General features: G+C 42.8%; 1 protein-coding gene across 1 annotated transcript in view; it reads left to right on the forward strand.

The window, feature by feature from the left end:
• Positions 1 to 13,742, forward strand: part of LOC140695006 (uncharacterized) — a 153,474-nt gene that overhangs the window by 53,667 nt on the left and 86,065 nt on the right. Inside the window, exons 12-13 of the mRNA XM_072957981.1 lie at positions 8,718 to 8,857; positions 13,296 to 13,514. The gene's annotated coding sequence lies outside the window, so the exon portion shown is untranslated. The remainder of the gene's footprint in view (positions 1 to 8,717; positions 8,858 to 13,295; positions 13,515 to 13,742) is intronic.

Raw genomic sequence — 13,742 nt, forward strand, 5'->3', positions numbered from 1 at the left:
CCATTCCATAGGTTGGTTGTCTTTTTGTTTTGCTTACTGTTTCCTTAGCTGTGCAAATGTTTGTAAGTTTAATTAGAGCCCTCTTGTATATTTTTGGTTGTTTTTCTATTGCTTGAGTAGACTGCTCTAGGAAAACATTGCTGAGATGTATGTCACATGTTTTGCCTATGGTTGCTTCTAAGAGGTTTATAGTGTCTTGTCTACATGTTTAATTCTTTAACACATTTTGAATTCATTTTTGTGTATGCTGTGAGGGAGTAGTCTAACTTCATTGATTTACATGCAGCTGTGCAGTTTTCCCTGCACCATTTGCTGAAGAGGCTGTCTTTACTCCATTGTATGTTCTCACCTCCTTTGTCAAAGTTTCAATGACCAAAAGTTTGTGGGCCTATTCTTGGTAAATGTGTTTATCCGTTCATTGATGGATGGATATTGTTAGTAACTTTTGGCTACTCTGAATGATACTGCTATGAATATTGATGTGAAATTTTTATGAGAATATGTTTTCATTCTGTTGGCTGTACAGTTGGCCCTCCATATCTGTAGTTTCCACTACATGGATCCAGATGGCTGATTGTAAAGGGACTCGAACATCCTTGGATTATGGTATCCAGGGTGTGGGGTTCCTGAAACCAACCACCCAAGGGTATTGAGGGATGACTCTACATATAGGAGTGGAATTGCTGAGCCATATAACTCTAAGCTTTTGAGGAAATACCAGACTTCTCCAAAGAAGTTGCACAATTGTCCCTTTCCCCTGGCCGCATATGAGGTTTCTCTGCCTCCTGAATGACATTTGTTATTGTCCATGATTTGGTAATAACCATCCTAGTGGGTGTAAAATGAGATCTCATTTTGATTTTGATTTGTCTAGTGATGTTGAGCATCTTTTCATATGCTTATTGGCCATTTGTATATGTATCTAAATTCGTGGTAAATTTAAAAATTGGGTCTGTTTTATTGTATTGTTCAGTTGTAAGAATTCGTTATATATCCTGGATGCTACTCTCTTATTAGATAAATGTTTTGCAAAATTGTTCTTCTATTCTACACATTGTCTTTCACTTTATTTTTTTTAAACATTAAAACAATTTCTTTACAGGGGATGTAGTTAGATGTAATGATTTATTTTATTTCTCTTGCTAAGCATGCACTCTCTGACTTGAGATACCCATTTCCCCTGTCATTTGACTTTCTTGATGATGTCTTTTGTAAGAAAAAGGTTTTAATTTTGATGAAGTCCAGTTTATCTGCTTTTTTCTTCTATCACTTGTGCTCTTGGTATTGTATCCAGGAAACCAAAGCCTATCCTAGGACCACAAAGATTTATACTGTGTCTTCTTTTAGAAAATTTATAGGTTTAATTTTTACATTTCTGTCTGTGATCTACTTTAATTTTTATTTGTTATATAAAATATGGGTGTTCAGATTCCAGATTGATTCTTTTGCCTGCAGATACCCAGCTGTCCCTGCACAATTTGTTGAATAGACTATTCTTTCAATGGGGTGTTTTTGGCCCCGTAGTGGAAAACTGTCTGTAAATGTAAGTTTTTCCCCGTGGGTTTTTATTGTGTCTCATAGATTTATTTATCCAAACTTATGCCAGCATCATACTGACTTATTACTATAGCATTTTAGTACCTTTTAAAGTGAGTCCTCCAACTTTACTCTTCTTTGGCAAGGTTGTTTTGCCTATCCTGGGCCCCTTGCACGTCCATATTAATTTTGGGATCAGTTTTTCAATTTTTGCAAAGAAGTCAGCTGGAATTTTGATAGGGATTCCACTGTATATGTAGATCATTTTGAGGAGTCTTAATATTTTTAATAATACTATCATTCCATGGAAATGGGATGTCTTCCATATATGTAGAACTTTTAAAATTTATTTTGGTGATACTTCAAAAAGTTCAATGTACAAATCTTGTAAACTTTTGTTAAATGTATCCCTCATTTTATTTTTAATGCTGCTGTAATTGGAAATGCTGAGTTTCTTATGGGTGGGACTATATATCAATCTTCTTATTTCTAGAATTCCTTAACAGCAATTACCCTAGTTATATATTTGCTACTTAAATCTATCCACAACTATTCCCCGCCCCGTGTTATAAGAAACCAAGACCCAAGTTAAGCTACCTGAACACCTATGTGGAAATGTGAAATGAGACCCTTGGGTGGGGCTTTGTGCAGATGATACTGGAGCTTATTCAGGATGGCTTCATCGTAATTTCTTTTAAACAACCCTTCCGGTGTATTTAGTCAGATACATTAAGAACATGCCCTTTTGATGTGCGGAGTAGCTAAGACTATGATTTTCAAATAATTTCTAGTGAGAGTGTTGTTCTTGAAACCTAATTTGCATCAATCTTTGAAGATTTATGTTTCAGGTGCTTTGACTAAAGAACCCCCACCTGTCTTTAATCAATAACGACAACTAAATGCTCAAGCAACATGTAAGAGCTTGAGCAAACTGCCCCCACCCCGTAGTGCTGGGTGGCTGCAGCTGCAACTGGAGTCAGCCCTTACCTATCCCAGTACGCTTGTGCTGATCTGCTCAAAGTGGTTCGTCCAACAGTTTGTCAGTAGTCTGTTGGACAAAGTCATTAAAAATTGATTGAAGGTTGCTGGAATGCAATATATTCTTATTAATATTAATTAAGCACATATTGAGTGCTTATTGTATGATGGAATTGTCCCTCAGCCTCACATGAATATTATTTCTCATAAAACCTCACATATTTCCTTGTTAATCTCACTTTACAGATAAGGAGACTGACAATTAGGTCTTCTCTCTTTCGGGGGAGCTCATTATCAATGATGGGAAGTTATAAGGAAAAAGATATTTATTCATCATGAGAAAACATTTTTCTGAGGGTCAGCAAAGAAGAAGATGAACACTGAAGAAGGTGATCATTGTTCAAGTGAGACAAGCCCTGGGTTGTGCGGAGTCTGCATCCCTGTCCTAGAGAAAGCACGTGTAGTGCTGCGTACTGGGTGAGGCGGTGCGGCCGCGCAGGGAACGCGGATGCTGGGCCGTTGGGCTGTGCTCAGGCCTGGTGGGGCTTTCTCCTAAGGGCAGCAGACCATCATTGACAGATTTTATGTTGGAGAGTGGGGTGCTCTCGTAGTTCACTTTTGTCTTGTAGAATGCTTGGAAATATTTAGAAGGCTTGGCAGGAGGTGATGTGATGAGTCAGAGTAGGGTGGCTGCGAGGTGTAGCAGTGTTCAATTTTCAAGTGGTTTTCAGGCCCAGGCTTGTGGCTCAGTAGCCGTGTCAGTTTGAATGACGCACTCAAGGAAGTGAAACAATTTATCTAATCAATTGAAGCAGCGATGTACCCAATTCCCAGGACTGTTGTGGAGATCCAGTGAGATAACGTTTGCAGTGTGCAGCATGGTCCCAGCACAGAGTCAGTGCTGAGTGAGTGCCAGTGAGTATCTGGTAGGTCAGGTGTGGGTGGTGGGACTCGGTGTCTGAGGATATCTGGGCCCTGAAGGAGGGGTCCATTCACATCTGTGAGTGATGGGTCTGAGTTGGGAGAGGCACGGAGAACTTAGCCCCCGACCAGAGGCCCTGGGCAGGACGGCTATTGGAGGAGCACCGTGAAGTCAGCTCTTTGCAGGTGGAGTTGGAGGTGCCCTTGTGACATCTAAGTGCAGTGTCACGAGCTGAAAGTGGAGGTCTGCGCCCAGGCTGTGCATTTTCGAATAATGTCAACTCCTGAGGACACCGAAGTATTGATCACTGAACGGAAGTCATACTTTACAGGACAAATGAATAGTAGTATCACCTCTGTCATCAAAGCTCACGTCTATTTATTCATCACTCAGTTTGCTAATTGGGTACTTACAGAGCTCACTTCACCGTCCTCCCGTGGGCTCAGGCTCCACAGAAAAGAGCTGGTGTGTCTTCCTCTTTTCCAGAAGAAGACATATTTAGCTTGTAGACTTCTGTACCTCGCCAGACTTAGGATATTAGTTTGTTGGTTTAATTGTATTTTCTGTTGGCCATGTCCTGACAGGAGAGAAATTTTACCTCATGGTCATTTTTCAATTAGCTGTTACTGAGAATTGCTGATCTGATACATAGTGTATGTATTATATTAACTTTGTAGAGTAGTTATCATTTTTCTGTCTTTGCCCTTTAATTTTGATTGCCCCTTCAGTGTTCTATCCTTTTTGGGGCCTTATTTTTTTTTAATTAAAAAATGTCTGTTAACAGTTAAGAAAACAAAAACAAAGAAAAAATGCACATGGGAGCTAAATTTAGAAAATGTCTAGTGTGTTTTCTTTCTCGGCAATGGAGGGTTCTAGAAACTCGTGAAAACTTTCATTACACAAGTTCCTTAAAATGCTGATTAAGAAATAAAACCTTCCTTCCTCATCTTTCAAGCTGCACAACTAATTGTCAAGAAAGTGAGGGAAAATTCTCAGAAGCCAAGACAAATGAGAAAGCAGGGTTTCTGGGAGATATGCGAGCCTTAGAATCCCTGGGGTGCTGGTTTGATCCTGAACTGATTTTCAGTTGCCTTGACAGGAGGGCAGGATGTGAGCCCCAGGCCTCTGACACTAGGAGTTGGATGGGGGATCATATTATGGGCCAAGCCCATCCTGAGGATCTTGGTTTACTAAAGGGTGAAATAGGAAAAAAAAAAATTCCTCAAGGCAAGAAATTAAGGAAAGTCAATTTTGTTGGAAGAGGGGAAAAATAACAAATCCAAAGTAAGGATATAATTTAAAGTTGTTCTGGCATTAGAGTGACCACAAACACCTGGCAGAAAAGCACAGATACTCCTTGATTGATAAGTTGTGTTTTGAATGAATCAGTGAACAGCCATTCTGAAAAAGGCCTCCAGAGTCTTGTGGATCAAGATACTGGACAGCAAACACCTCCCTTCCAAGGTCTCATTCAAATAACCAGAAAGGTTTTAAAGGAAAGAAGCCATAATCAAAGATCTATTTATTAACAGTTCTATATGCTACGAATTCAGAGGTGACTATGTAGTTGTCTCCTGTATTATGGACCTTACTTTCTCTTTGGGGAGACAAAATGACATAGTTGGTAATCTTGGTGGAGGGAGGTGTTAGTCTGTTGCAATTAGCCAGGAGAGGAGATTAAGAAAACAGTGAAGGGTGGGTGAAATTTTTAGCTGAGGACAGTCTTGTTCACTTGGCTTTTAATTGCAGGCTCAATGAACTGTCACTGGAGGGAATAGATCTTACGGAGGATGGACATAGCTCAGGCCTCATTGGAATGGAGAAATGAACCTGGAGAAAGACAGTCAAATCTGTGCAGACATTAAAGTTCACTTAAACGTGCTGCATCCCTGAGCCAAAGATAGGACAAATATGCAGCAATTCTTGAGGACAGAAGAGTGGTTTTTAAGGTTCTCCAAGAATGAATCCCATGGAACCGAGATGGCCAGTTGTCAAACTGAGACTTTGTTCTTTGGACGGTGTACCCAGCAAGGGTATTGGCCTTTTATATGTTTCCATTTGTCTTTAATACATGTCTGTTGATGAGGACGTGGGCACAAATGTTTGACACCTTGTCGAGGCGATTTTGGATACCTGCCTAGAAGCATGGGCACAGTTGCGGCTGCTTCATACATCTTGCAACCCATCCCTTTCCCCGGCTCCGTGATCACGGCAGAGTGGTTCCTTGTTGACCTGTCCGTTTCCTCTGTGACATCATAACCCATGAAAAGACCGGAGCATATTAACTTGGCTTTGTTAAAGTCAAAGAAACAGATCAAATATGGAGTCAGATTTGTTCTTTCCTATTTCAGTAGTACCATGGAGATGGCACTTTGGGCAGCTTTTTGTAGTGTCCTTGAGGCTTTCTCTCTCAGCTTCTTTGCGCCTCAATTGAAAACCCTTCATTGCTGTCTGGCCTGCTGGTAATGCACACTGCCTGTTTTGCCCTGAAGATGTATTCTGTTTATAAACTCATCTCTACTCCTTGGAAAACAACACAAGAAAAACTCAGTTGGTTTTCCACCAGTCATGGGCAGGGGTGAGGTATACCATGTTATTATTTCATAAAATAATAGTAATAATAGTAATAGTAATAGTACTAGAAATAATAATAGTATAATAATAATAATAATAATAATAATAATAATAATAATAATTATTATTATTATTATTATTATTATTATAATAAAAGAAGTCTTAAAACAGGACTGAGCACATTGGAGAGAGTCAATAAATGCTTTCTGGCTTAAATCAAAAGTGATGACTTAGTGATTCCATGGCTGCTGTATTTGCTAAGCTAGTTACTCCTTTGCTCCATTACACATTATTTTAACTGAAAAAGAAATGCAAGCAAAAGGTTAAAAAAAAAACTCAAACAGAGCACAAAAATACACAAGTGAAAGAAGTTTTCCCTCATCCACTGTTCTTTCAGCCCTGTCTGGAGATGCCACTGTTTACTATCTTTTGGGTGCTTTTCCAGATATGCTTTGCACATTCCCACCTATGTATGTAAATTCCTTTAAAATTTTAGTTATTTTTAACTTAAAGAGATTTAAATCCTCAAGTGGCTTCTGCCCGGGTAATAGAACAGAACAAATCTGACTCCATATTAGATCTGTTCCTTTGAATTTAACCCTATGCTCTGTCTCCTAGGCTTCATCTTGCTTGTAAAAAATTGTTGCCTAGAGCCTGAAATACACAGGAGAGCTTATCCTGAAGCTCTGACCTTTAAGGATATTTAACATTTTTTCATTCATTAAAAGATAGCAAATTGCAGAATAGAAAATAACGTTTGTTTTGTTGGAGATTTACAGGGATCTGACCCACGCAGATAGCTGTAAGAACAAAGGATTCTAACAAGAAGGAATTCCTACACTAAGAAGTTTGCAACAACCAAGCGCGTAGGAAAGGAGCCTGAATTGTGACTTGGGGAGATGGTTTTCCAGAACATTAGTTTGCCAACTAGGTCTACAGAAACTTGCTATTCCAAGCCCCAACATCTGGTTTCCAAACTTATTGGCCTGTCCTGCACTGAGGAGAATGAATTTGGACTTGGTAACACTCCTATCTACCTAGAAAGCAGGGCACTGGATCTGAGTGTTATGGAAACAGGCCAGCCAAGAAACAAGCACCAATCGGAGTGCTGGAGTACTCAGAATTATTATGCCGGCGGGCTCAGAGGGGCTTCTGCTCCGAATTTCTGAGCACCTCCAAGACGTGCACATGAGGTTTTAAAGACTTCAATACAAGTAAGGGGATATTAGCCAATAAGACTCAAAGAACAAAATGCAAGGAATCAGTACACTGGAGCTTATCAATTTGTAATAGTTCACATTACTGACACTTGTTGAGCTTGGAATTACGAGTTAGGTTGTTAGCCCAATAAACTGACACTAAACTTCAGATTTACGAGATAGCCCAGCAGAACTTAGATCAGTAAACTGACACTTATCACACTTAGATTTGTGACTTAGCTTGTTAGCCCAGCTGGACTTTTCCTTCACATGAGGACAGCTCTCCCACCCCCAGGAAACCACTGTGAGCCCTTGATGTTTCCACTAGGTTGGGGTATGGTTTACCCAGGAGGGATGGGGACTATGCACCAACACTCAGGCAGTCTGCTCTGTCTGGGGCTCTGATCTTTTACCACACCTCTCCCCGCCAGCACAACACCTGGGACAGTGGAGCTAAGGCAGTGATCCTTCCTGCCTGTTTCCCAGCGTGTAAAAGGGGAATATGTACTCTTCCCAAGGAAGTTCTGACCGACAACACCTGCGGGTGCTTGGTTCTCAGAGCAACAGAAAACCCAGCTCCGCATGGGGGCAACGGGTGTGATCCCCGTAGTGTTTCTGCAGAAGCATCTGATGGAGGGCTGGATCAGGGAGGTAAAACATGAGCTGCGGGACTTGAACGGTTACAGAAGGGTACAGAGGTAGGTCTGCCATCTCAGGGTGCCCTAGAGGTAAAGCTTTTTCTCTCCAACTTCGCTACGACACTCCCCTATCCAGACCCATCCCTTCTCTGCTCTTCCTGTCCATCTCTATCCCTCCACTTTTCCCCTCTTCTCCACCCGCTCCCATCTTCTCCCTCCCTCGCTGTCCCACCTTCTCTCGCAGAATCCAGAGAGGATCCATGTCCCTCCTGCGCATGCGCTGTCGGTGCCTGGTGGTCCCCTGGTTCGAAGCTCCATTTCCGAGCCGGGGATTGGCCCCAAATGCTTCTCAACTCTGTCGCCCGTTAGGCCTTTGGTTCCTGCCTGGGGCCGGGGCTTCTGGCTGTGGAAGTGCAAGGTGGGGGCTCCAGGGAAAGGGTTCAGGCGGCTTCGGGAGGGTGATCCGCCTTTCACAGCCCCCAAGGGCGCCAGTCAGCCCGTGTTCAGCTGAATTTCTCTGGCCAGACCCTTCTGACAGCACCACCTGCCCCGGCGCCCCGGCCACAGCAGTCCAGGTCCAGGTGTGCGCCTGCCACCTCTCACGCAGCCGGGATCCCCTCAGTCCACGGCTGGCGTCCCCTTCCCCTCTCCCGCCCGCGAGTCCTCTCCTCCCGGGCTTCCTCTCCTCGGCCGCCTGCCCGTCCCCACCAATGGGCGGGCTGTTTCCCGGGCGGGCGTGGTCTGCGGACCTGGACGGGAGCGGGCGGCTTATGCTGGTGCTGGGGCTGGCCTCCGAGCGGGGCTGCAGCCCGCACCCCCCCTTTCCCTCCCCCCTAGCGCTGCCCTCCTTTCCCTTTCACCCTCCCTCAGGACCAGCTCAGTGGCGTGTGTGCTGCTCCCCGGACTGAGAGCCTCTGGCTGTAGCGCCCAGCTTCACCTGGTGGAGTCGGGAAAAGGGAGCATCAGTGCTGAGCAAGCTTCTGTCTCCTCCCTCAGTGTTTCTGCCGCAGGTAAGTATCTTGAACACTTTCAGGTGTTATGATGGCGGTGCTTGTTGATGTCACGTGTTTTTATAGTGAGAGGGATTAACAGTGGTGAAAGCAGGGCTTGGTTCTGTTAAAAATGAGCTGAAGGCATGAAGCTGTGATATCCTCCTTCCTTCCCTCTCCAAGGGTGAAACGTGTGACAGTCAATTTTAAAAAGATAATTACAGTCCCTAGCTAGCCCAGCCCAGCTAGTGTGTGTTAACAGGAACAGCATCACCAGAGGCCTTGGAGACCCAGGGATATTGCAGTCCTAAAGAACTCCTGGCACAGTTTTGTTTGTATTGGTTTTTTGTTTTTCTTAAATTGTGGGACAGACTAGTGGTATAAAAAGAAAAATATTTGTCAAGAAATATTTTTTCATATAACAGCGTTATTGTGATATAGTTCACACACCATGAAGTACATCCATTTAAATGGTAAAATTCAGCAGCTTTTAGCATATTCACAGTTGTGCAACCATTATTATTCCAGAACGTTTTTATCACTTCAGAAATAGCAGTGGAAATTAAAGACCTATCCACCCCTCCCCAGTGGTGGTTCTAAAGAAATTTCTTGGCTAATCTTGACCATAAATTCACTTGTTACATTCCAAGAAAAATCTGGTAGGAATTCTAATCAGAATTGCAATGAATCTGTCTATCAAAACAGGAAGAATTAACGTCTTTATGGCACAAACTTCTTCTACCCATGAATATATTTCGGACCCTATATTTTCCTCTGTCCAGAGCCTGGCCCATGGGAAGTCCTCACTACTTGTTGGGCTTGTGAATGATGAGATTCTATACATCGTTAGTTGCAGCTGTAGCCTTTCACAGAAGAGAAAAGAAACCTCAGTGAAACAAGTGACTCTCTGATGGTCAGAAAGAGTGACAGCCATTGCTGGAGTGATCCAGTGGACTTGGTGTTTGCAACCAGAATTCTCCACCACCTACAGCTAAGGGGATTAGAGTGTTCTTTTATTTTTTCTTAATGGCGTTGCTTTTATTTTTACTTATTTTTTAAATTATTTTTTATTTAAGTGTAGTCAATTTACAATGTTAGTTTCAGGTGTACAGCAGAGATTCAGTTATAAACATATGCATATGTATATACATATGTTTTAGATTGTTTTTAGTATAACTCATTACAAGAAATTGAATATAGTTCCCTGTGTTATATAGCAGGTCCTTGTCATTTATTTTATATTTACTAATTTGTATCTGTTAATCCCTCCTTTCCTGCCTGCTAAATACAGTTTGCTTTCTATGTCCATGAGTCCATTTATAGGAGCACCATTTTTCCTAGTAATATATGCTCTTTGGCTGCTTTCAGTTTCAGTAATTCCATCTTATCTGTGGGCGCTTTTCTTCTGGTTGCCTTTATGTGGTTTGCACACGTGGTAATAGAGATCTTTATTTGGGAGAACTCCAGGTCTCGTGTAGTCCCTGGTACAGAATGCCCACTGAATTGATGATTGAACTGGGAAAAAAGCACAGTAAATGCTGGAATTTCCACTATGGTTGAGAATTCCAGGTTTCAATAACCTGTTTAGACAACCTTACTATTGGCTGCACCCATTCTGGGTAATTTGGTGGAAATTCATGGTATGGTGGTGTAGAGACGGGACCTTATATTCTTCTTCTCTTTCTATTTTCTAACACTCATTTTCCTGGGCCTTCCAGATCCTCCCCCAGAAGTGCCCAGGGCTGGCTTGGTGCTGCACTGAGGCAATATTTGTTAATAACGCCCTTTCCTCTTCTCCTCTGAGCCTCCGTTTCTTTCTGTGCACAATGAGCGCTTAGACTAGATAAATACTTTTCAGTTTCTTTTAAAGCCATGTTTCCTTTGAGAAACAGAAAATGCAAATATCTCCTCTCAACCCAACCCTTTAGATTTTGGTATGTCCTCCAAGGAGTGACATAGCTCTTTGTGAAAAATTGATGTGATTTTGATTGCAGGTGACACAGAAAAGACTCTTCAGAGATTTATTGCAGGGAGAGGGCAGGAAAGAGGCAGTATGTGACACTTTCTAGTGTGAGCAACGGAGCAGGGACTTGGATTTAAATACGGTGTCTGACGTGGCCTCTCTCTAATCTTATAGAATGTGATAAACTTCTCTACCTCAGTTTCTTGATGTGTCAAGTTGGGGTGATAATATTTTAAGGCTTCTGTGAAACATTATACAAATAAGACATTTGTGTCTCGGTAGAAACAAGATCTGCTAGGGATTCAGGGATTTGTTTAAAAAAAATTCTTGTCCATAGCACTCTGTCTGTGTGTATTTAGACGTTCCTGGAGGGTGAGGGTGAGTCTAAAGTCCATTGTGGGACAGGTGGCCCATATTTCTCCGTGTCCCAGTTTACCCCCTACTCCCCAGTCCTCTTCCTCAGTCCAGGATGAAGTTCCCTAGTAGATTTACACAGAGGTCTTGTGGAAATGGCTTTTCATTTTATTGTTTCACCAAGAAGGGCTGCCATCATGATCTCTGTGGTCAGGTTTTGAAGGGCTGCCATCATGATATCTGGTAAGAATTCTATGCAATTTGGAGTTCCAATTTAATGAAAAGAAAAAAATTACAAATAGAAAATTAGAACAAGGGTGGTGACAGGGGCTCTTTTAAGTGGACACCATTAGCTTTGTTAGCTTCAGGTGCTGTGGCCTGTTGCCACGAGGACCCATCCTCTTGCTCTGAAGTTGGAGGGACTAGTGGGCTCAGTGGGAATGTTAACTGAGTGTATCTCATGGGCTGGGCATTGTCCTATTTGTACTGTGTGTTCCTTATTTGAGACAGTGAGCTCACCTAACCTCGATAACCTCTTTAAAATGTTAGACTTTTAATTTTGAGATGTAATGTAGATTCCCATGTGGTAGTAAGAGATTATATGGAGAGGGCCTATGGACCCTTTGCCCAGTTTTCTTAATGGTTCCATCATGCAGTGTTGGGGTACAATTCATTACTGACTCACTAACAATTTGAGGTTTGTGTTATTGCACTTATTTCTATTCACGATTAAACTGGGGCTTCGTGAAGCACGCAGGCCTGTCCAGGTCACCCACATTGTTAATGCAGAGTCGGGTGAACGTGGGCTTGGGATTTCCAGGCAGTACCATTATGATGGTTTGTGGCAGGGAGCAGCATTCACTTTGCTTGTTTATTCATTCATTCAACAAACATTTATTGAGTAAACTCTGTGGGTCAGATGCTTTCATAGAGTTATCTGATTCTTCAGCAGTACTGAGAATCAGGTAATGTTTATAATTTTTAATCTGAGAAAATTAGCTCTGAGAGGTTATAACCCCCCCAAAGGAAGTATAACTCATAAAGGAGGGATAGAACATGTGTACAGTCACCTCCTTTTATGCAGGTGGTACCCTATGCATTTTACATTTTCAAACATCCGTAATCCAGATATATTCTTGTAAGGCAAGGCTTTTTTTTTAATTGAAGTATAGTCAAGTTTACAATGTTGTGTCAATTGCAAGGTGTTTTTTGACTTTTGAATTAAAAAATACTTTTTCAGGAGGGAAATTAGGTGTATTTATTTGTTTGATTTTTTAAAATGAGGTACTGGGGTTTGAACCCAGGACCTCGTACATGCTAAGCATGTGCTCCACCAATGAACAGTACCCTCTACCCCAAGGCAAGTTTTCTTATCCATTATTATGAAGCTTAGGAGTTCAAATAAATTGAATAGGAATCCAGATCTTTTGATCCTACTGTGGTCCTTCTCTTTATATTCTGCTGAAGGGGGTTGGGGAAGCATTTCCTTTGTTCATTTCTTTATTCAGCATTTTTGAGCAGTGACTTTGCATCAGGGCCTTGCTAGGTGCTTGGAAATAGAAAATAAGAAATGACCTTTCTCTGCAGAGGCAGGAAGCCTAGACCAAAAGCTGGGTAATGTGATCCGAGCTACAGTAGCCATATGCAGACTCTGAGGACAAACTGAACCCTTGGATTTGCTTTGACTTCCCTTGTCTTCTGGCTGGTACACACCAGGTCACCGCAACCCAGATGGGCCCGTAGCACACAGCAGAGAATGTACCTCGATCTCCTCTCCCCTCTCGGCAGGGCCTGCAACATGAGCATCCCTGACTACGTGCAGTGTGCTGAGGACCACCAGACTCGTCCCGTTGTGGTCCAATCCATAGAGATCATCTCAGAGGAGAATTTCTTTTGCATCTATCAGCTACTCACCTCGGTTAGCCATATCAGCCCTTGTGGCTCCCAGTGGACACTCTGTATCCACTACAGGCACCGCTATGTGCCCGAGAATCGGTGGAGCGTCTTCCAGAAACACCCCAAGGTCGTGTGCCTTGTCACCATTACCGAATGTCTCTCTGCCAAGGCCTTCGAGAAGCTCCACATGCAGAGGAGCTGTATGGCACATCGCTTAATGACTCTCAGCTTTTTGTCTTTGTGCAGCATGGGGAGGTAGCCGAGCAGACGCGCACCGACGTTGCCTTCAATCTAAGAGTACTGCAGGGTGGTGGAGAAGAGGATCGAGGACTTCACTGAGTCACTCTTCATCTTGCTCAAGTCCAAGTGGCTGGATGGTGGCCCCAAGAATTCTGGGGACAAGATCCCCCTCCCCTGCATCCCGTTTGAGAAGGAGGACTTCATGGGACTGGACACAGACAGCAGGTAAGTTTACCTGGAAGCCAGTCCACCTTGGCTGTGTGCTGGATTGCTTCCCTACATCCAGAAAGGGATCAGCAAGGAAGAAGTCAATCTTGTAGCCAAGGGGGGAGGGAGGTGCAGCCCGCCGGTTTCCAGACATTTCAAAGTGAATCCGCCTTTATTTCAGAGAGATCCTTTTAGGGTTAGTGTGGACACTTACTCCCGCTTTACAGCCAGGAACATGGTGGGACC

Source organism: Vicugna pacos, unplaced genomic scaffold (genome assembly GCF_048564905.1).
Source record: "Vicugna pacos unplaced genomic scaffold, VicPac4 scaffold_119, whole genome shotgun sequence".
Taxonomy (NCBI): domain Eukaryota; kingdom Metazoa; phylum Chordata; class Mammalia; order Artiodactyla; family Camelidae; genus Vicugna; species Vicugna pacos.